Below are 23,196 nucleotides of genomic sequence, written 5' to 3'. Positions count from 1 at the left end.
TTTCAGCGCTCTTACCTGAGGTCGGGATGGGAGATCTAAATCTAAATGGAGAAGTTTTTAATGTAGAGAATGATCACGTCGCTTTGGTTATTCATGAGCCCCGAGCAGCAGGGGCGGCAAAACTAAATGGACCCGAAGGAGCTCCGCCAGTAATGTGAGGTGGAGGGAGTACCTTGATTATTATTCGCATTTTATTCTTGTTCTTTTGATTCATCCCACTAGGAACAGATTGTGTCATGAACTCAAATTATTAAATGAGACATATTATACTGTATAATGCGTTTTGTTTTACCATTCAAGCAGTTCCCAGGGGTTGTATCAACAGAGAGAAAATTAAGGATCAATAATAAGAGCACGCTGTTCATGCTACGCTGTTTTTTTTTTTTTTTTGCCTGGCAAAATCCCAGCCCCGATCCTCACCCCGCCCCACTTTACTGCGAGTTGTATTGTTAGCACAGGCTACTTGTTGAGGCACGAGTGTAAACTGCAAAGATGACATCGTCATGGTAAAAGCGTGGGTTGCATTTTCAACAAGGGACCAAATGTGACTTTTAGGGAATGAGTTACTAAAGATCTGCATGTACAAAAACGCCAACCGGATCACATACGCAAATAGATGGAGCAACCAGGATTGTCGCCAACCAACTGAATCACAGTATTTTTTTTTTTACATTGGTGGCAAGTGTATGTGAAAATAGCACAATTTAGTGCACATAATTTCATTTATCAAGCCTGAGACAAAATGTGCTGTCTGATTTTGGATCTTTAACTCATACAATCCATAAGACAAACATATACGTTTTCAAAAATGTAGTCCCCGGCTCCCAAAGACGTATTTATACGTCTTTTTTTTTTTTTTTTTCGTCATAGCTCCGTGTTTTGATAGCATTAGAACACAATATTCTGTGGGCCTCACAAAATAAGTCAAAATCCAGAAAACACTGGAATTGAGGGGTTTCCTCTAGTGAACATTTCTGAGATTAAATGAGTTAAATAGCACATCTGACAAGCAGTGCAAACCAGCACACAAAGTGGTGTCAACATAGAGCAGGTGAAATGAGAGGCGGCGTAGGGGGGGGGACAATTCAAGTCTTGTAAGCATTTTTTTAAATCCCCAAAACAAAAATGCCCAACAACTTTTGAATGATCGAATGACTTTGAGCCAATCACAAGAAGTAGTCAAGTGATATCACCTTTGGAAAAAAATCTAAATAATGGCAATAATCACTTGAATTTAAACAGATATTAAACAACGGTATCTAATTATATACCCTATATATGTACGCATCACCCTCAACCCCCAGTTAACTTAAAAAAAAAAAAAAAAAGTAATCTATCAGTCAACCTAATGTTGAAGCACAAATGTTTCAATTCCCAAAGTGACATGTAAACGTGTTGTGGGACCCTAGTGGTTTGGGGTTTCCTTTCTACGTCTGCTCAAGTTGAAATGTATTGTCCAACTGCCACAACGACTGGCGTAATGGGAATTCGAAGTAACCTAGTTTATAATTAATACCATCATCATGCCAGCTTCGCCTCCTACCGAGAGGAAAAGTGCCCACACTGCAGCGCTCCATTCCAGGATGTGGTCTCCTCCGAACTTCCAATAGCATGGCCTTTTTTTTCCCCATTATGAACAAAGAATTATTGCTGTTTGTGTGTGGAAGTGTGCGTTTGTGTGTGTGCGTATGCGTTGTTCCAACGGAGGCCCTTTCGAGTTCACTGGAATGTACTTAATTTGCGCGCTATCATAATGCAAATGAGGCTCTCGATCCCAGCAAGGATACTGCAGACTGAATGACAGAGTCTGTGCGTCTGTGTGTGTGTGCGTACATTTGTCTAGACATTTTCCACATTGGTATCCGTTTACACTCACTGGACATTTTATTAGGCACACCTGCAAAATGGTTTTCCCATGACCCCGCACAGGAAGTGATCCGAGTACAATTGCCACTGTCAAAAACGTTTTGATAACTATTCGGCGATGGTTTAAAGTAACGTTTTAACATTTGATAACTGCCATAAAAGTGCGAAAACGTGTTTACCGCTGCAAGATAAAGTAAAAAAAAACTCACCTTTTGATGGATTGGGAAGATATATAAGGGTGAGGGAACGTGTCATTGGAGTGATACTGACACCTAGTGGTGTTTTGTAAGCATTAAGAAAGATTTGTCAAACAGAAAAGATTTTCTATCAGGTAATTAACTTTTGTCTTTGTCCAGGACTAACACTTGAAACTAAACTACCAAGCAAGTGCACCTATTTTAGCCTTCCTCTACAACTAAGAACTCCTACTAGAGAGACAGAGAGAGAAATAATTTTTATTTATATATTTATTTTATTATAGACCAACCAAGTAACCAATAAACTCAATCGCCGACTCACTAGACAACCACTTGACCCCCCAAAAAATGAATATTTGACGATCCAAATGGTCAAGCAACTAACTGCCCCACAAACTAACCACCTAATCAAAATAATCACCAAACCAACCAAGTCAACCAGCAAATCCAAATAAAGGAACTCACCGAGCAACTAGTTAAATAATTGAATAACCGACTAACTGACAAAAAAAAAAACAACGCAGCAACCAACCTCCCCAGATTTAGCGTTCGTTATCAAAGAAATACTTCCTAAAATACTACAACTGAAAAACCAACAAACCAACCAATCAAGCAAGCCCAAAAAATGTAATCAAACTCTTTGTTCTATTCAAATTCATTTCACAAACATTATTTTCCACCCCAACTTTCCGTCGTCGTCGCCCCCGCAGGACCAAAACTTTTGAGGAGCGCCGTCACGTCCATTCCTTTGAGTCAAGCGCGCCTGATGTGGAAAGGCTTCCACTACATCTGCACTGACAGGCAAAGGTCCAACAACGATGTGTCTGATGTTATTAACGACAAGACAGTTAATTAGACGAGAAGATTAATTAACGGGCTTATCCAGTCTATCGGCGGGGCTAAAGATAACTATCTAATTAACAATAGCAGGGGAAGAAGAAAGTTTGTCGGGAACTTAAACAAATCTCGTCTATTGTTCTCTCCAAAACACACGCACACACACGCGCGCGCACCCCCCCCCCCCACACACACAGTTCCTTTAGGCCCTGATGTTTATTGATTGCAGAGTTCATACAATGGCGTCGCTTAATGTGCTCGCTTTCATGTCCTCTCTTTGTTGCTGTGGACAATATTGCAAATTGATCGGTCTCCCTTTGTCAGCTTTTTGAAGTGGGCTGCTATTACATTAGACACACACACACACACACACACGCGCGCAAACTGTTTGTTTCTTGTTCCGTCGCCTCACGCCTGAATGACGTCGTTGATGAGCTCCTGGAGGTCGCGCGTCGCCGCCAATAAACGGACCCATCGGACGGTCGGACCCCTGACCTTTCTCCGAACAACACAGACCTTCTGCGTCAAACCCCACCCCCCACCCCCACTTTGTGTCATCCATCTGAGGTGACCACTGGAAAATTGGGAGGTGCGAACACAAACAAAGACGTATGGATGACAATGTGTCAAAACAATCCCTTGGACATGCCAAACTGCTTGGAAAAGTTGTCATATGCATGCCAGGCCAGCAGTGGGCGATGTCACTTTTTAAGAAACATTAGCGCTCCCCTTCACAGGTCTTCTGAATACTTGTTGTCGTTTGCGTGTTTGAAAATGACGGAACTATACAAGATGGTGGTCAAACCTGGGTTGGGTGATTAATTAGTTTGCTTAGCAGGCAGTCGGCTGGACAGTTGGTTAGTTGGTAGGTCCGTTTGATGACTTGTTAGTTAGTCAGTCAGTTAAATCCTTGATGAGGAAGTCTTGGTTGGTTGGTTAGTAAGTGCTTAATGAGGCAGGCTATAAAGTTAGTTAGTTAGTTTGTTGAAATTCAAGGCTAGATTGGAGGAGCTTGATTGTTTCGTTGGTTGCTTAGTTGCTACATCATTAACTCATTTGCTACCAGCCGAGTTAAAAAAAATAATAATAATAAATTAAATAAAAGGATCTTGGACGTCTTTAGCCGTCAATGGCAGTAAATGAGTTAATAGGCAACGTTCTATTGGGGGAGCAAGGTAGCCACGATGGACCCGCCACCTTTAGTTTAAATGGAAGCCGTTAACCACCTTCTGGAGGTTTTCTTCTAAAAGTTGTGTTGGACAAAATGGAAAACTTTGCTGCGTCCCTCCAGGCACTGGAAGTAAGAGCCGATCATCCAATAAAAATTTTGTTCCCTGAACAACTCTGGAGAAACTTGGAATGTTTTATTTGGACTGGTCCTCATGAGTCCATCGACTCCTCAAGTCTGCATAGCTGACAAACTTATCAGCGGCTTATTTCCTGACGGCGGCGTGCGTGTAATTAAGCTCGTACACCACGGTGGACACACCTCCCATGGCTGCTGTTGTCAAGGTGAGAAGAGGCCGTTCGGAGCATTGTTGTTCAGAAATAGGGGGGTGATGAAGGTGACCGGCACGATGGCATCCAGTCTTTGTGCACAACCATTACATGCTGCGCTAATTGCTAGCAGAGGGATTTTTAATAAATATTTCATCCGTTGCAGCATCATTACCGCCTTAATGTCGTTATTAATCTCCACCAGTAATTTCCACTTGGGAGGAAAAACGTCTTTGTGAGTGAGGGGCGGGTGCTCTTCTCCCCTCTTCCCACATGGAGGAGGACTGTATATAGTTTTCATATAATGAAGAGTTATGAACAAGATTTCTGCTCGCCCACACAAAGACACATTTCAACTGTTGGTCTGATTGCAGCGTCACTGAGCGTTTATTTTAGCAACACCCTGTAGTGTCACTTCCTAGTGTCACTTCCTGGCATCGCCCTGAAGCATTAATCTGCGGCTATGTTTTGCAGTATTAGCATGTAGCATAACGCTGTAGGGTTAGCATGTAGCATGACCCTGTGACATCGAATTTGATTTTGCTAGAGTCAATTTACAGCCTTACTCTGTAGCAACACTTGCTACCGTCACTTGAGGCCATGTTTTATGAAATTCTTTGCTATTAACATTTACATCACATCTAAAAAAAAAAAAAAAGGTAACGCTATGCTAATGCTAATGAATTGAAGCCTTTACCCCGTTTTTAACCTTACAAGTTCTGAGCATTGAGTCGAGTTGAGAGCGTTGTGAAGCGCATGTTGTTAGTTTGCAACAGAGTCACTTGCAGACCAACGACGAGAATGTGAAAGTGTCCCTGATGTATTTGCAGAGCATGTTGTGCAAGACCTCTCTTCCGTCACGCCGTTTTAATACGCTAAAAAGGCGTGACAATGGCACCGCGCTAAGCCTCGAGTGAATGGCAAATAGCATTAGCCACCACATTTCTTTTTTTTTGGGGGGGGGGGGGGGCGAAATATCTATCTGTGCCCGCTGGCTACGCTAGTTGAGCGCTACTATGGGAATTCTCCACACTTGGGCTGCTTTTTAGGACAAAATATAGTCGGAGATAAGTAAAAATCCCAAATCCGTGTTGGTTTTATCCAACAGTGTATTTCAGGGCTTTATTTCTAACTTTTACGGGGATAGGTCATGACTGATTAGCAGCAAAGTGATTATGTGTTCATACGCTGTGTATCCATATATATATATTATATATATATATACACACACACCCCCACACACCAAAGGGCTTGAGGTAAAACACCCTGAATGGATTCAGTCGGCCTCCATTTTACTTATCCACGCGCACAAAATGATGTCGACCAGGCAAATAGAGCCGTGTGTACCATCCAATTATGTGTCAGGGGTGAATAATGGCCGCAATAATATATTCACATTGCCTCCGCCGCCGATCAATTTTTAATCAAGCCCAGAAATATGGAGGAAAGCCGCAATGACCCGCCAGGAACTGGCCCGCAATACTTCACCAGAGGACTCCCTAATTCTGCACCAATCAAATTACCTCCTCAAAGGCCAACTCCCTGTTCCCCGACAGAACAGCGATAATGGTGCCTCCCAATGGGGGGGGGCCATGGGACAAACTAATAGCCATGACCCGGCCTGATCATTAACAGGGTGGAGGTTAGGCGGGGTGGTGACCTTATTAGAGAAATGTTCTCTGATGATAAAGCGATTAGCTGCGACTAGAGGGGTAACGTGTATTCGCAGGCGCACCGTGACATCATTTCGGCGGATAAACAGGATCACATGACCTCAATAGAGGGCAAGACCCTTTTTGGGGAGCCCTTCTTTTTGCAAATATTTATTTAAAACTGATTTAGTTGACGAGAAGCTTTGACATACAACCCTCATGACCCGTCACGCTGGCAATTTCTCAGTTTAAGTTGACAGAGGTATTCTTGTCAATCGGCATATTTTTGTTTTTTGGCATGTTTCTTTGGCTTTTTTGTTTCGCATGCTCTCGTAAAGGGCACGAGCGATATGCCAAGGAGGAAATGCTATCAACAATGCTACAACTTCAATTATTAAAGGCAGAATTCTTTGCTCCAGCAATCTCCGTAGCGGGGCGGCGTAGCTCCGCCCATCCAATCTGCAATGAAATCCTTCCTATTTGTAATAAAGCGCAGTCTCTCCGCAGAGCAATCCTTGAGAGGATCCGGCCGCTCTTTGCTATAAGCGCCGCGTCCGTAAAAACAAACGAGCCGGCAGGTGATTGCGGATAAACAAAAATTACATTTCCAATAAAGGCTCTTGTCTCTTCGGGGCTGCCGCGAGCAACCCCTCCCAACCCCCACAAGCCCCCCTTTCCGCTGTTTAACAGCCTTAATATAGCCTCTCATCAGCCTTCCTCTTGAGAAGCCACCTGAGAGCGCTCGTCTTAACGCCGGCAGCTTGAAATGTTTCAGGCAATTAAATGTGCCACGCCGGAATAGATGTGAACTCCGAGAAACGGCACTGGCGCGATGGATGATTGGGATTAAAAAACATCTCTTTGAGCTGCAAGGCCGTTACTTATATATAGATATCGTAACTGTCAGTATATGTCTAAATATTAACGGCGCATGATAACGCATTATGAAGCCGTAAACGTGTTTATGGGGAACCCCCCCCCCCCCCCCAAAAAAAAAGGAGATGAACTGAGTATTGATATGGATGTTAACACTGAGATATAAATACAAGCACAGGAGCTAAATGTTCATTGGGGTGTTTACGCAATATACAAGCAAAATGTTGATTAAAGTTATTGGCTGGTGGGTTTGTTCAAGATTTGATTGGTTGAGTTTTTTTTTTTAGCTGGTTGGTGGCTTAGTTTGCCAGTATCTTGATGGGTTTGATTGATTGATTGGTAACAGCTTTTTTGTGTACAGTACGTGTGTGTGAGATTGACGAGTGAGCAAGACAAGTCGAGAAAGTGTGCGATGCCAATGCGAGCGCGGGTGTAAACAGTTTGAGGGTATTTGTGTCAGTTTGGCCGCTTGATGGTGGTTCCTGTGCGGCCTCCTTCAAACTTCCAACTTGATGGGAATACTCGGGGGGGAAGACAAAACGCGCTAAACGTCTTGAGAGATTTTTAACTGGCTAATTCCTTCTTTTTCTCGACATCATTCAAAGCACAGTGCGGCCGGCCGGGGAGGAATGCGTACGTCCCGTATGGCCGCGCAAAACAAACATGCGTGTTTAAATCAAATAAATAAAACGCGTGACGAAGAAGAAAAGCTGGCAAATAAATGCTTCTTTATGTTCAAACATTGCCACAGGCACATTATTTCTCCCACCTAGACTCCTCAAGGACTTTTTAGGAACTAAGTTTGCTCAAAGCAGAGAGCGGAAATGTTGAGAACCGGATTTTCCGGACTATAAGGCGCTACTTTTTTGCTAGATTTTGAACCATGCGGCTGATTCAACGGTGCGGCTTTTCTGTGGGTTTTTCTTTCACCGGTAGAGGGCGCTGTGTAGTTCAGAAAATAAGCTAAATAAATTTAGATTTTTTTTTTCTCTTGGGTCCGCGGCTTATATCCTAGTGGGGCTTGAAAACCTTTTTTTTTTTTTTTCAAAAAACCGTTTCCGCAGCTTATATGCGGGAGCGGAAAATACAGTTTGCGGTGCAGCAACATTTATTTTAGAGACTGTTCTGGATTAACAGCGTATCACAAATGTCACATGACCTCAAAACAGACTGTAAAAGCTGCAGTAATTTATCAGGTTCTGTAAGTGGTTTTATTTCTTTTGCGGAGTAGGTAGCTAATTGGTGTGTTGATAAGTTAGTTTGTTGGCGAGTTGGATTTGATTTGGTTCGTCGGTTAGTTTGTTGCTGAGTTGGGTGCTTGCTAGGTTGCTTTTGAGATGGATCCGTGTGAGTTTCTTAGTGAATTAGTTCACGTTAGTTGACCGAGTGGGTTGGCTGAAGAAGTTTTGCTGACATCTGACATGAGGCCTTTTTTTTTTTTTTTGGTGTCTCCCCATATTTTAATATTTCTTCTAATTCCTCTGGACTTAATGGATTTGCTTACAAACAGAAGTAGCGTGGCCCGCCTCGCAGACGCATGCAGTCCCACCATGCAGATAAATTGCAAAGTGGGACATATCATGCGCTTTTCCCATGCCTGCGTACCACACACCCCACTCTCCCAACCCCAAACAGGCCGCTTCCTCCTCTGATGTGTTTTCCGTGTTAACACTTTGCAGTGCCTCAGGTACATCGTGCCGCTTCCCGCCACACACAAGACCTATTTAAGATGTTTTTCATGGGACGGCATCCTTTTTATTTTTCAATTAAATTTTAATGCTTTTGTGGGGTTTTTTTTCCCTCCACCACCACAATCTCTCCTTTCTTTTAAGTGTTGCTATTTTTCCCGATACAGGTTCTTTATGTTATCATGAAAAAGAGGCAGAATGCATCGAGCTTACTTTTCTGTCCTTTTTTTCCATCTGTCCAAGTCATTTTGACTTGTAGAAATGCAAGTACACATTTTTACAGACATCAATATCGAGTGGAACTGCCAAAGATGAAAAAAAGGAAATGATTTGTTCGATCATAAAAACCTTAATTAATTCCACAAGCGAGGTTTGAAGTTCCTTTTTAGCGTTCTATGCCTTAATTCTAAAAAAGAACAAGTAAATAAACTGCGAAAATTGTCAAAAGTACTTTCAACTCACTCCTCCTCATGCACCACACGGCCCAACAGCAATCGAAAAGCGAACCAAACACACAAAAAAGGGTCAGGATGCGCGCCTCTCATCTCTTGTATCGGTGGCCGTCTTCAATTTGAATTGTTTGTCTTGAGCAGCAAGCTTTGAAGCGTCAGCCAGCCAGCGAGCCCTCATTCGTGTCCTATCGCATCTGACACCCCCAAAGCCTGACGAAATTGATCCCCCGGCATTGCCATTGATCAGTTTGGGGCGGAGAGGGTCAGGAGAGAGATGTGTGATGTCGCGGTAATCGATGGTCTCTTCGGAGGGAGAGGGGGCGGGAAATGATCCTGGCCGCAAGACATGGCGGTGAACATTCAAAAACAAAGTCACGCTCAAAAAGACATGAAGTCTGCCATTTTGTTCCTTGAAGTGGAAGATTTTAGGGTGCTTTTGGCCTGGAATTGCCAGGTTATTTCAAAGACATTTTCACTCTCAAGAAAAAAAATGTCAATGCGTCGGGCAACATCGGAAGTCGTGAGAGGTCTTGGCAAATTATTTATTGGTCATGTGGATGACTTACACCAAATTCTAATAAAAAAAAAAAAACGGTATTGTCCCCTCCCTTTTGTTGTTATTACTGTCTTCGGCTTTAATGACCCCGAAGTCATATTCTACTAATATTGAGATTTCTGGCCTGACTATCGAAATGTCGGCCATATCTTTGAGCCCAACGAAGCAATACGATGGCATGAGTGGTAGTCCCACAAAATGTCTCAAGAAACCTTGCTGGAAAGGACAGAGGAAGTCTGCCATTTCCAGGCGACAAACTTTATGAAACTCACTGCAATTACCTCGAGTTTATTTTTGAGGTCCTATTGTGTTAACATCCAGGGGAAAGGAACAGGAAGGCTGCAGGCTTGTCGCAAGGACGACCACTGAGCGACACCACTGAAGGGCCCGGGAGAAGCGTTGTTGCCACGTCCCCCGTGAAAAACCCCTCGGCCGCTGGGTAATGAATAAAGAAACAGCCCCTCCAACCATCTACCCTCATCTTCTCCTTCGCCTTATTCCCGCACTCCATATTTGGCATACGCGCGCAAAAAGGCAAACACGCGTGAGCGCCATCGGCCTGACAGGCGCAGGATACAGCCTCGAGTTCAGGGGATTGTGTGTGCGTATGGCCAGGTGTGGGCAGCCAACTGTGGTGTCTGGCTTCTCTTTAGTCCTTATTGATTCAAGGCCTCCTTTCACGCAGTTTTTTTTTTTTTTTTGGAAAGGAGGCCTCACAGAAGCAGGAACACCACGAGGCTTCGCCGCAATGTTGACACCGACGCCCAAGACAACTTTTTACGACGGACAGGCTGAGCGAACGCTGTCAATTATTCAACTCGGGCCGATTGAGATGACGACGATGCGCTTTTAGCGCGTGAGCTGATATGACATTTCTAAACGGTCTTCACCGCCGCCCGATGAAATATGGATATTTTGTTTTGTTTGCGACAGGATCTGTTTGACGACGACGCGCCGCTTGACGGTGAGAGGACAGCGAGCAGAGATGAGGCGGTTGGAGTCTGTGCACATATAGATCTGGGATGTGCAATCTTTTCTCCAAGGGCATGCAGAGAATTCAAAGGATGCAAGTGCCACTTGGGTTGAAATCCCTCATGTCCAAATATGGTCAATGTCATTTTTCACAATTCTATACTATTGGTGTGTCTCCATGTCATCTGTTATTTATTTATTTTACATTATTTACCAATTTAAAGTGTTAAAAATAGCTAATATAATCAAGAAATCATGATCATATTCTTCACAATGTCATATTATTTCCTAGTGTTGAATTTTGAGGTTGAAGTTTTTATCCAATCAGAATTCAGCGAGCTCGAGTTGCCAGGCAGATTTCATAATAGCAGTAGAGCGCACTATTCGTCCGAACTCTTCAGATACAATCGTGCTGGCGTCTGTTCTGTCTGTTTACGGTTGGTAGACAGTTGTGATAGCCAATCAGATCACAAGTTGAGGCAGTAAGGCCTTCTTGCTGGTCTTACGTTGAAGGTGATGAAGGCGTTTTGTGATTGGATACTCGCTCGTGAGGGGGCAGCGCTATGTGGAATCAACACACCGGAGAGTCGTAACTGGAGACCGTTTGAAGATCTAAAATATATTCTTGCTTTTTTTAAAGCACAAAGGCCTAAGGAGGGAAAAGTGTGGATTTAATTGCAGATACACTTGCGAGGCCATTTTCAAGACGGACCTTTCAAGAGAAGCTCGGTCGTCCAACACTTTCTCAGTAGGGCGTTTGTGTGTTTCTGTATATCATTTCTCCAGCCGTGGCATCATAAATGATGGTAAGGTTAGCCTGTTTTATTAAAAATGGATCACTGTAATTCTTTGCTGCAGAAGAAACTGGTCAGTTGCAAAGCAAAGGTCGCATGTAGAATCCTCACCTCTTACACTGATTAGTCAACTCATCGTTTTATTTATTGCGTAACATCTAGCCTGACACCTCTGAAAAAGACAGGAAAGACGATAGAACCTATATTTGCTTTTGTGAGGTATTATCATGGAGCCTGAGCAATCAAAAGGTCATATACTGTACCGCATGTTCGATATTGTGACATACAGTAATGTTCTCACCACGCTACTGCTCTGCACCAGGGAGAGGATTGCACAGTAACCTTGACCTGTTTGCCCATCGTAAATGACGCCGCCGTCTCATTCTGGCTTGTCATCACATCTGCAATCACACAAGAGCGATGCGACATCACCAACAAATACAATCACGTGAAGACGAAAAGAAGAAAATAAACGGGAAGCTCGCCCTTTAAGCAGATGGCGAATTCAGAGCTTGCAAGTGGACCAGGAGCAGATGGATGGAGTGTTTTGGTAACCTCACCTCATCGGAGAAAAAAAAATTTTTAATTTTAAATGAAAGTGAACAAAAGCATTACAACAATATATATGTCTTTGAAAAACCACAGTATTTAGAAAATAAAACATGAAGGTTTATTCATTTAATTGTTTTTCAAGTTCGGCGGGCCGGATTAAGACGTTTAACGGGCCGCATGTGGCCCCCGGGCCGTAGTTTGCCCACGCCTGCTCTGAACAAAGGGATTTTTGGGATGTGGTGCAGTTTCTCCCTGTGTGTGTGTGTGCGTGTGTTCCCAAGTGAGAATAATCGGTTCAGAGGATGGACGGATGGACGAATGGATTTTGAAGACCAAGTGAAACAAACAAAAGTTAGCATCTTCCAGTCACTGTTTTCAGAAAGCGTCCGGGGAAAGGCCAATGCCATGTTAGCATCCCACCTAATGAGAAAAAACAACCAACTATAAAAAAAAAATAATAAAAAAAAACGATAATTGCAACCCTGCGTTGCAATTTAAATGATAAAAAAAAGCATTCGACCCTACGATAAATCGCTGTCTAATTGACTAAGAAGGCCGAACGATCGTTAAACCCGAGAAGCCCGCACAGGCAAAAAAAAAAAAAAAAGTGGTGCGATTGAGTGTCCGGACTGAAATGCTGATACGCATTCGGTGCTGATTTTGAGCTGGGCCAGCCTTCATTAGGTGTGTTAATGACTCAACTCAGTCACATTTGTACATTAGCAAAGGAAACTAATGAGGTCATGAGTTACAAAACTGAAGTGTTTGCACTTAGATGTTTCTCTTTGTCCTGTGATTCACTTTATGCAAATGCCTCACTTTTGACTTGCGTGCGTGCGCGTGTAGGTGTGTGTGCGTACGGTGCACTCTGTCGGCCATGCTGCCGCCCTCCCAGTGTGCCCCTGGGACCCATCTGCCTCCCTGTTATTAATTCATCAGGCTTAACCATGCGGCACTTTACGGCTCTGTTTGGACCGACCAAGTATCTTCTCTCGCTCTCTTTCTCTGTCAGCGATATATTGGAAAACAATATCTGTCACGCCGAGGTGATGTTTCGCATCCTGCCTCCCTGAGAGGGTTGTTGTTCTTGGGGCATCTTCAAAAAAGGGTGGATGGCCGTTTTGAAAGGTGCAGGAACCTTTGGGGCGAGGTTTTCGGTGCTGAACATACAGAAGCTAATTGGAGGACAACTTAGCGTATTTGGTGGATGAACAAAAATAGTTCCTGGTTTGACGGCAAGTACTAAAAAGATTTTCAGCTCTACTGAGCGCCAGTGGCGGGTCGTGCATTTCATACGCAAGACCTAGGTCCGTCTTAAAAATGGCCTCGCAAGTGTATGTGCAATTAAATCCACACATTTCCCTCCTTTGTCCAATGTGTTTTAAAAAAAAAAAAAAAAAAGCAAAAATATATTTCAGATTTTCGAACGGTCGCCAGTTCCGGCTCTCTGGCGCATTGATTCAGCATAGCGCTGCCCCCTCACGGGTGAGGAACCAATCACAAGACGTGTTCATCAACTTCAAAGTAAGTGATCTGATTGGCTATCGCAACTGCCTATCAACGTTTAACGCCCCCTTCACTCACACAGAGGAGACGCTTGTATGCACCAGAAGACGACTGCTGGAGTAGTTTTGGGCGATCCAGGAGCATTTTGGGCCGAGGTTGCCGCATTGAGCATATTTAACTGGATGACACCGTCACATAGACACAAAAGTTCCGGGAACTCCAAGTACTAAAGTTACACCCAAGGTCCTTCCCGCGTTTTGCTGTCATCTTAAAAGCATGGAAATAAAGCTGAAAATCAGTCAAAAGCGATTAAAGTGGAAAAACGCAGACACTTGCGAATATCCCGTTACTCCTTAGAAGGCCAGAAATTATATCTGGGAAGGTTCAGTCCCAACTTTGCTTTAATTCCCATCGCAGAAACGTCGAGGAAAAACAAAGGCTGTCGAAAAAAAAACAACAAAGCCTTTTAAGGTCCATCAACTTTCTCCAGGCTAATCTAAGAATCTAAGAAAATAAGTCATTGGCCCTTCACCATGAATACGTCTTGATTGGCGTGTCTAAGAAGAGGCGGTGAGGAGATGAGAGATTGCGCTCTGTCAAAGGAGTTTATCTTGACACGGACGACAAGAAAGCAAGAGGAAACTTTCCGGTTCGGAGAAGCAACTAAACGAACACTTTTTGAATTTAAAAATGAAAAAAAAAAAGCGGCGGATTGGTTGCGGGGCTTAAACTTTCACATGGGATGACGGTCAAAGACAGAAATGGTAAAATGACGTTATACTTGCAGTATAGAAGATTTAGTAAAAGCCATTCGTTTGTGTTCCGGGGGAGCTCAACAAACAAAAAATAAAAACAAAAAGGTTGGAAATTAAATCAATGGAGGTGGAAGCAAAACAGGCCAAAGTAGTTTTCAACTCAATTGCTCAGAGGGCAGTCAACAAGGTCCAAATGGGGAGACTGCTGACCAGTAGTTCACCATTGGGGTTACACTGCCCTCCAGAGGACAAAAAAAACAGTTCGCTGCTATGGAAACTAGAAGACAAAAATGGCAACGAAGTGGGGAGAATTTCGCGAGAGATGGTGAAAGTACTTAAAAGTAAGTAAAAAGTCGAAGTATATGAGGAAATAAAGCTAAAAAAAAAAAAATCTACATAAGTAGCTGACAACAATGAAGCATATGTGTACATTGTTACTTCAAAAGGAACTACATCAGTTATAAGAAAAAAAAAATGTTAAAATAAATGGAAATATAAACAAGATTATTAAAGGTCGTTTTATATGAAGTAGCACCTAGTTATTAAATATAGACCACTTCAAACCAATAAAACAATCAAATGTTACAGCTGCAGCTGTAACGAAATGCGCCGTATAAATAAAGTTGGTTCATATTGTATTGTAAATGAATCAAGAACTGCATTAGACGAATAAAGAAAGTCATTTGAAACTTGGAAACCGTTTTCCCCTCATTGGAATTATTATGATCCAATGTTTAATTGTGAACGTAAAAATTACGCTTCCAATTCTAATATAAGAATTAAAGCCACCGTTAATGCGAGCCGTAACAACAATACAATGCAAAACTTAATATTTGCAACCGAATTACGAAAGGAAAGGCAGAAAACGTTGCCTTTTATAATATGCTCTATTTGTATGCGTTGCTGCTCTGAGGGTTTTCGGTAGCGGCCGTTGGAACGTTTGTAATTAGAGGCACATCAAAGCTAGTTCCAATTAGCCCATCTATGGCGTTTCGCATTAAATGTTAGCATTAAGCTAGCAGACTTAGGACGGTTATACAGCAAAAAAAAAGCAAGCACACTGCCTTTTATTTGTCAGACGACAAGTGAAAGTTTCCCTTCCATTTCTTCAAAGGAACGTCATCCGATTGAGCTCGCATTTCTCAACAGCTAGAGAACGTTGAAAGCAGCGAAGGAGTACTTTCAAAAGTAAATTTAAGGAAATTAAGTGCGTTTAAAGTATAAGGGAGAGAAGAACAAAAATTTGTATAGTGCAGATTTTCCAGCAATCTCGGGTGGGTCTGATAAATAAATACGAAACGGGATTCAGAAAACGGCGCTTCGACGGTGTAAATGGTCTCTCTCCCACCCTATCATGGAAGGCAACGGAGCAGCTGAGTGTTGGGCTCTCGGGTGGCTTAAGGAAGCGTTGGATCGCCTTCAAAAGAAACAAACAGCCATTATCTCCTTGGATAAACTCTCTAGTTCCTGCTCTGAGCACCCTCGCCAATGAGCGCCCCCCCCCCCCCAGGGAGCCCTTTCTAGGCAAACAGGCCTGTTTATTTGACAAAAAAAAAAAAGGGGGGGGGGGGCTTCGTTTCAAGCGGTTTTGTCTAATTAAAATGTTGCTTAAGCGTGGCGGAGTAGGCACTTTATTTAAGAGCTAATTGCGTCCACGAATGGGATTGCCTGCTTTTTACGCACTCGTCGTCGAGGCGGCGGCGGCGGCGAATGTTAAACAGTCGGGAGTTAATCAGCGAGGATTCGGCAGGGGGATATCGGGTTGCCTCGTGACACGGGAGGATGCGCGTGTGATTAGCGGCGGCCTCGGCGGGATGCTTGTTTTGTTTACCAACAGGTGTTTTTAATCTCCACGCGGTGGTAGAAGCGGCACGTCTTGACGTGTAAGGACTTGTCAGCAGAAAGTCAACAAGGCTTGCTTTCGACTTTTCGGAATATATTCAAATCAGGGGCGGCGCGTTGGCCTCGTGGCGACATGGTCTGCCTCACAAATGCAAGGTTGAGGGTTTGAATCTCCGCCTTTGTCCGTTCTGTATGGAGTTTGCGTGTTCTTTTTTTGTGTTTGCGTGGGGTTTCTCGTGCAGTCATTTGAAAGTGTAAAAAAATAAAATAAGCGTACCCGTGAGGGTTAATGTAATCTACGATTGGCTGGTAAATAGTTAACTTTAACATTAACATTAACTTTTAAGGATTACAAACACATTTTTAAACAGAAACCACTAATGTGGATTTCTTGGATGATTGGATGAATTTTTGTAGTAAATAAAACTGAGTTAAAATATTTAATCATGTGTAATTTTGACAGCCCTAGTATTTTATGATCAAATTTTAATCCCTAGTTACGATTTAATGCGCCCTGCGATTCGCAGGTGACCGCTTGGTCACTGTGCAGCCAAAGCCCCAAACTAAGCATTCGAAGTCATAGTTCTGCATTATACGTCTTTAGAATTGGTCCAAAAAGACGCTTTGCTCTACTTTCTTTGTCCGACCGACGGGCAAACGTTAGCGCACAATGGAAACAAGGTTGTACGTAAAGTAAGAGAAGTGCTTCGGTTTAATCAACAGATGATTGACAGAAATTAAGAAATGCCAGAGGGACACTAAATTATATGATTTCATTCCACCCCCCCCCCCCCCCCACCCCACCCATTTAATAGTCTGTCATTTTATCCCTTTGGGCGAAGAAGCACTTTAAAAAACGAACAGCAGGAATTGTCTTGAAAGTGTCGTCATTGGACGGTATGGACAAGGACAAAGTGGAGGAGTCATCGTGGCAGTGAGTTGTCGAAAAAAAGAAAAGAAGGGGGGGGTGAAAAAGTGGGTTGGGGTGGAGGAGGGGGGGGGGCTTTGAGAGTGAGAATAAAAGCTTAGCTTGTATTACCTTTTCACACATCTACCTCAAGCTGACAGGCCGCGAAAGCAAAGCCATCCCAGCAGCCAATTTCAACCGTTTTGCGGCACACTCGCGCGCAAGTGAAAATGAAAAGCCATGTGCGGACAAAACTTGTGAATGGACGCCTATCTTTTCTTTTGTTTTTTCCATTTGCTGTTCTTTCTTTTGTTCTACACAGGCGTAACGACGTGCGTCCATTTCATAGGTATGGCCCCTTTATTGTCACGTCAAAGATGTAAACGATAGAATGTATGACGTTAAACATCACATCCTCAGCACAAATCCGGGATCTAGATCTGTTTGTGCGCACGAGAGCGGCGTCCTTAGGTGATGTGTTTTTTTTTTTTTTTTAACTCATTTTGCAAGCTTGTGGGTTTAACATCAGCGCAATGCGACAGAGACAATTAGCATCTTGACATGCATCAAGAGGGGCGACACGGCGGACGACTGGTGAGCACTTCCGTCTCACGGTGCAGGGTTCGATACCGGCGCCGATCTTCCTGTGTCTTTGTCTGATATTCGACAATAAAACATCCGTCTGTCTGTATGCTACTCTTAAAGTGTGCTCCTTCTGCTCATAGCTACTGCTGCTTGAGCACTTGATCACGGACGCGTGCCCTAATCCGAACATCGATGCGGCTCCATCAACACGCTCTCCTGGAGCAACCCGCCAACAAAAGGGGGCCGATTTAGAGGGCAGGGGGTGGGGGTCGATTTGTACACATAGACACACACATAGTCTTTTTTTTTTTTTTTTTTTTTTGGGGGAAAAGACTTTCCGCTGTTGTTAGCTTTGATGGTTGATGCTGAACAGCTAATCTGGAAAACTGACGGGCGTATGAGATCTGTGAGGCATTTTTTGTTTGTGCAGAATTACAATGTGTGTGTGTGTGTGTGTGTGTGTGTGTTGGTTGGGTTTGTTTGGAAATCTAACAGGGAGATTTAGTCAGGTTGGTCGATCAGCAGTGCATTTGTTTAGCTCCGGACCGGGCAGATGAGAGGCTGTTTATGTCAGATCTGTCATGAGCAATTGCAAATGTTTGGGCCTTGTCATGTGTGGTGTACACAAGACACGCCGGCTGAACATTCAGAATGTGTTCAAAGAAAACAAGCGCTCAAGGCGGACCGACACTGATTGGCAGGTCAGTGCAAACACAACTTTGATGACAAGTTGAAAGTGCAACTGAGCAAAAGGCTAATTAATACGGGTTTGCGTAATTAATGTTGGTAAGGAAGCCATCTTGATTTGAGTGGAGACTGAGGGCGGCTGCAGCAAAGTGGAGACTGTGGAGTATCATACGTACGAGTATGATAAAATGGTATGCTAATGTTCGCACTTTTTCCGCCAGCCTTTTATTCTAAGATGTTATAAGGATGCTGAAATTTTATTCAAGAGGAGACTAAGGGAAGAAAGAAAAGTGGCCGCTGCAGCAAAGTGGAGACTGTGGAGTATGATGAGTACGAGTATGATAAAATGGTATGTTGACGCTAGCACTTTTTTCCTCAGCCTTTTATCCTAAGATGTAATGAAGATGCAGCAATTTTATTCAAAAGGACACTAAGGGAAGAAGGAAAAATGGCCGGTGCAGCAAAGTGGAGACTGTGGGGAAGAACACTGCGGTGCGAAAGTGTCATTTGTGCATTGTTCTGCTACTGAGATAATGGATGGTTAGAAATATTCAGATCTTTGAACGTTTGGTGGGCTAATTCAACCTTGAATTATCCAAACACTGACTAACTGGTTCCCACAGCAGAACTGGAAGTCTTCTAATGGTTTTGGGATGGACGGCCAGACGTTGGCCATCTGTGTCTCCAGACTCCCCTTCCACCAAAGAATCCACACTGACCACCACAGAAACACAGCCGTCACTTGCAATTAGAAGCCATCCAAGAGTATGATGTACAGTCCCGTCAAACGGCTAACGGGCCCACATGGGGGTGAGGGGACTGGGGTGGGGGGGGGGGCATTGGGGTGGTGGTTGGGCAAATGGTTCTGTTTGTTTATTGCATTTGATGTACTCAAAGAGCCCACAGAGTCAGACTGAAGATGTTTTTAAACTCATTTGGATGGATCTATTCTATTTTGGACTCACTTTCTGCCAGGCTCGAGTTCATTACCGGAGCTTCTTCTGTGCTATCATGTCTTGTGCCATCCATCACGGCAAACACTTAACACACACACTAATTTTAGCTCATACTGTGGCTCCGAACGCTGCAGTGTTATACTCCGTAATCTCCACTTTGCCGCAGAGGCCCATTTTTGTGTTACCGATGCTCCCCTCGCTGTCGTATACAGGATACATGGCTAGAAATGATGCAAAAAAAACGCATGCCAATGTTATCTTACGAAGTTGCTGTCGTGTTATGCTCCGCAATCTCCACTTTGGTGCAGAGGCCTGTTTTCATGTTACCCTCAGTCTGCTGTCGAAAAGAATGTTGCAGTTGTCGCAACATTTGAGGATACATGGCTATAAATGAGAGAAAAAAAAACACATGCCAATGTAAATGTAATCTAATGCTGTAGTGTTATAGTCCGCAGTCTCCACTTGGCTGCAGCAGCACATACTCATGTCTCCACTTTGTCAAGATGTCCACGACATCGAAATATTTGAGGATAAACGTCTACAAATGACAAAAATAAAGACACAAGCTAATGTTATCTTCTGCTGTTGCTATGCCCGCAGTCTCTTTTGGGATAAAATTTCGGCAGTAATTTAACATATGAGGATAAGACGGAAAGGAGAAAACACACACACACACACACACACACACACACGTGCAGTTTTTCTTAATTTTTTTAATTCCACACTACATATTTCCAAATAACAATTTAAGGCTTCCCGATCACGTACAGTTGAGTGGATAAAGGTTGAAATTTTTATCACCTACATACAATATGCACACTGCGCTTGAGAAAAAAAGGCTTAAGTTGAGACGGTTTGGCAATAAATCTTAGCAAGGCGAACGGAAAAGTGGAGCCGCCACTCGGGCGAAAAGCACAGACTAAACACCGATGACCTCGGTACTGACCTGCAACACACACGCGACCATGCACGCACACACACACACACACACACACACAGTCATGCTTCCATATCACTTCAGAAGACATTGACTTCCATCCATTTCCTGGAGACGTCAAAATGATTTAGCTTGTGAGCTTTTTCGGCGTGAGACAAATGCGCCTTTGATGCCCATATCCGGCCTCCGCCAAACACTTGGGCAAAATGTATTTTTATGTTATTAACATCAAAGAATTTTCCGAATGACAAAGCATTTCATAAAAGCCTTTGATATTTAAATATTTTCTTCTAGTAACAATCTGTTTAGAATTATTTTATATGTGTCTCTAATATGTTTAACTACCATGTGGATTTTATACTTAAACATTAAAATGAAGAATTACCATAAAAAGATAAGGTAACAGATTTGTTATTTCGTCTACTTTTGAGTTTTTTAAAAACGTTAATTTTGCTATTTATTCTTTTTATCGGCTTTTTCTTTCTTTTTCTGTTTTTTAGTCATTTTATTTAAATTGGATAAATTTTTCTATAGTCTTTAATTTGTTGTTGTCTCGCTAAATTAATGTTATATTTAATTCATTGTGTGATCATATGTTTTTCTTTTCAGAAGTGTTATATTTTTTATTTGTTTTCTGTTGTGTGATTTCCCTTGACCAAAATCCGTCTGAAAACAAAACATTTTGTTTAAGAAAATTTTTAATTTTTAATTTATTTCTGACATTGATTTTGTTGATATTTCTACAGATTGTGTTTCTTTAATTCACTAAATGTTTGTTTTGTTTTTATCTAGGTTTCTTGAAATATATTTTTCCTTTGTAATTATTGATTTTCTTTCGAAGATTAGTTTTGAATGAAACTTTTCGCTGACCACAAAATTTGTTTTTTGTAATAATGTTCCGTATTGTTTTTATCTAATTGGAAAAAAAGTGTCTGAACTACTTTAACTTTATTTTAGTCCTGAATTTTGTACTTGCTTTGATTTATTAAAGTCATTCTGACTATAGTACAACAATATTTTTTTTATATTGTATTTTTTTTTCAAATTGCAGATTATTCATGAAAGAAATCGCTCTGAAAGCATACACAGAACATAACGTGAGTGTCTGTCGCCCCCTGGTGGATGAGGATGGCCACTCAGGGCAGGTGGGGTCTCCCTGACTTCTCGATGCCCTGAAACCCCACAAGAAATGTTGGGGTGACCTTTGAACTTATACCACACACTGGGGGCGACCTCATTTATCACCTGGATGCGGGCCGTCGAGATAGGTAGGACGAGCGTGTGTGTGTGCACGTGCGTGTGCGCGTGTGTGTACGTGTTGGTGCGAGTCATTAGTGTGTTGTTGATTTTAAAAGGGGGGGAAGCGGTGGTCTTCTTTGGACTTTATAAGTGTACAAAAGTTACAGACATGGAGACGCTGGCTGGATTGTTTCTGATTGGCTGAGGGGGTGGAGGGGTCCGTGGGGGCTTCGCGTAGGGATGGAGAGGGGTCAAGGAGTCAGAGCTGATGAATGTGTTCTGGTTTCACAGTGTGGTTTGAATTAAAGTCAAATTAGGTGCCTTTAAGGCTAGCATTTCATGTGATAAGAGCGCAAAACCTTCAAGTATTTTATTGAGAGGTCAGTTCAGTCATCAGAACGCTAGAAGAGAATAATGTTGTGAGGTGTTTCCAGCAGAATGATTTTTCCTTTAATTGTGAGAAATATCTCAAATTATTCTCAGAGTATGAGAATTTTTGATTAGGGGCGTTTTTAATTCTGAGAATTTTGCTTTGATAAGAAATTGTCTTTAAATGTTTGTTTTTCAAATCACAAGATTTATTTGCGTGATTCTTTTTTTAATCTGAGATTTTTTTATTACGAGACTTCCTTTGAATTCTTCAATTATTTTCTTTGCAATTGTTTTAGTTGTTTTAATTAACTACATTATTTTAAGTGACTTTTTTCACTTATAATTGAGAACTTTTTTTCCAACATTTTGTAATTCCAAGTTTTCTTTTATTTATTTATTTTTAATAAATACACATTTTTCCAAATATATGACAACAACTGTTGGAAGCTGAGTGGAATATTGTTCTGTTTCCATTATTCCTTATGGGAAATCTGTTCAATATTAAATACAGTTCGATAAATTGCCCAAGGATAATGCAATTTTGGAAATATTGGCCTTTGCAATCCAAACATTTCAAGCAAAAATCCAGAAATTGCCCATTTCTGTCAAAACACTGTATTTATGGCCTGTCACTCCATTTTTTTTTTCGTTTCGTCAAACAATATATAAATGAAGAGACATAACAGCCAGTTTAGTCCCAATGTCTACGGCCATGTTACGCGATACAGCGCCAATCCAGACAGTGAAAAACATTCACTATTGTTTACTCGGCTGATGATAAACGAGTGGTCGTCTCCTCTTTTATTAAGCGTTTGTGTACATTCACGCATACACATAAACGCCTGCACACAGAAGAGAGTCCTTTTGGGTAAAATAAGCCTTCAGTGCACTGATTTAAACCAGACCACATAATCCTGTAACTAATAAGATACATGGTGACATAGAGGTCAAACAGGAGTGTACGTGCGCAGGTCTATTAGTTAATTGTTTTTGGAGACAAGAACTGACTTGACTTGACTTGAAATGTCTTCTTTTGGGAGAACTTTTTGTCATCTTGAGTTCCCATTTAAGCCACATGGTGCCAGTGTTGGCTCTCATTCGTGGAACGAAAAGTCAGATAAGAGGGGTAAAAGTGGTACAAATAAGTAAGGAAATGTTTTCAACATTCATTTTTTTCTTTTTACTAATGATCTCATCGTAAGATCGAATTGATGTGTCGATCTTATCACTGATAAGAAAGTCACGAAAACCTAATTACTTAATTCGAATTAAAAAATGGTTAAAAATGATTTTTTTAAACATACAAAAAAATTCTAAAATTGTATTTGTTTAGTATAAGATATTTTCAGTTGTTTTTCTTTGGTTTGTTTGTTTAAGTTGAGCTAAATGCTGGCAATGAGCTAAATCAGAACATTTATTTAAAAAGAAGTCCCTGTGCATTCTTCAAGGTGGTTACTGGCTTTCCTAGTTG

At 42.2% G+C, this 23,196-nt stretch overlaps 1 long non-coding RNA gene across 2 annotated transcripts in view; it reads right to left on the bottom strand.

The window, feature by feature from the left end:
- LOC148330006 (uncharacterized) overlaps positions 1 to 23,196 on the bottom strand; it is a 100,017-nt gene that overhangs the window by 52,139 nt on the left and 24,682 nt on the right. The window contains exon 3 of one of the 2 annotated variants that reach the window (XR_015845092.1): positions 11,689 to 11,788. The exons of the other annotated variant lie outside the window; for it this stretch is intronic. This is a non-coding gene — a long non-coding RNA (uncharacterized LOC148330006). The remainder of the gene's footprint in view (positions 1 to 11,688; positions 11,789 to 23,196) is intronic. 2 annotated transcript variants of the gene reach the window in all.

Source organism: Idiotropiscis lumnitzeri, chromosome 9, assembly GCF_059441095.1.
Source record: "Idiotropiscis lumnitzeri isolate Australia: NSW breed Sydney's pygmy pipehorse chromosome 9, RoL_Ilum_1.0, whole genome shotgun sequence".
Classification (NCBI taxonomy): Eukaryota; Metazoa; Chordata; class Actinopteri; order Syngnathiformes; family Syngnathidae; genus Idiotropiscis; species Idiotropiscis lumnitzeri.
Note: the sequence above shows the minus strand (reverse complement) of the source record. Positions and strands in the feature narration are given on the sequence as shown.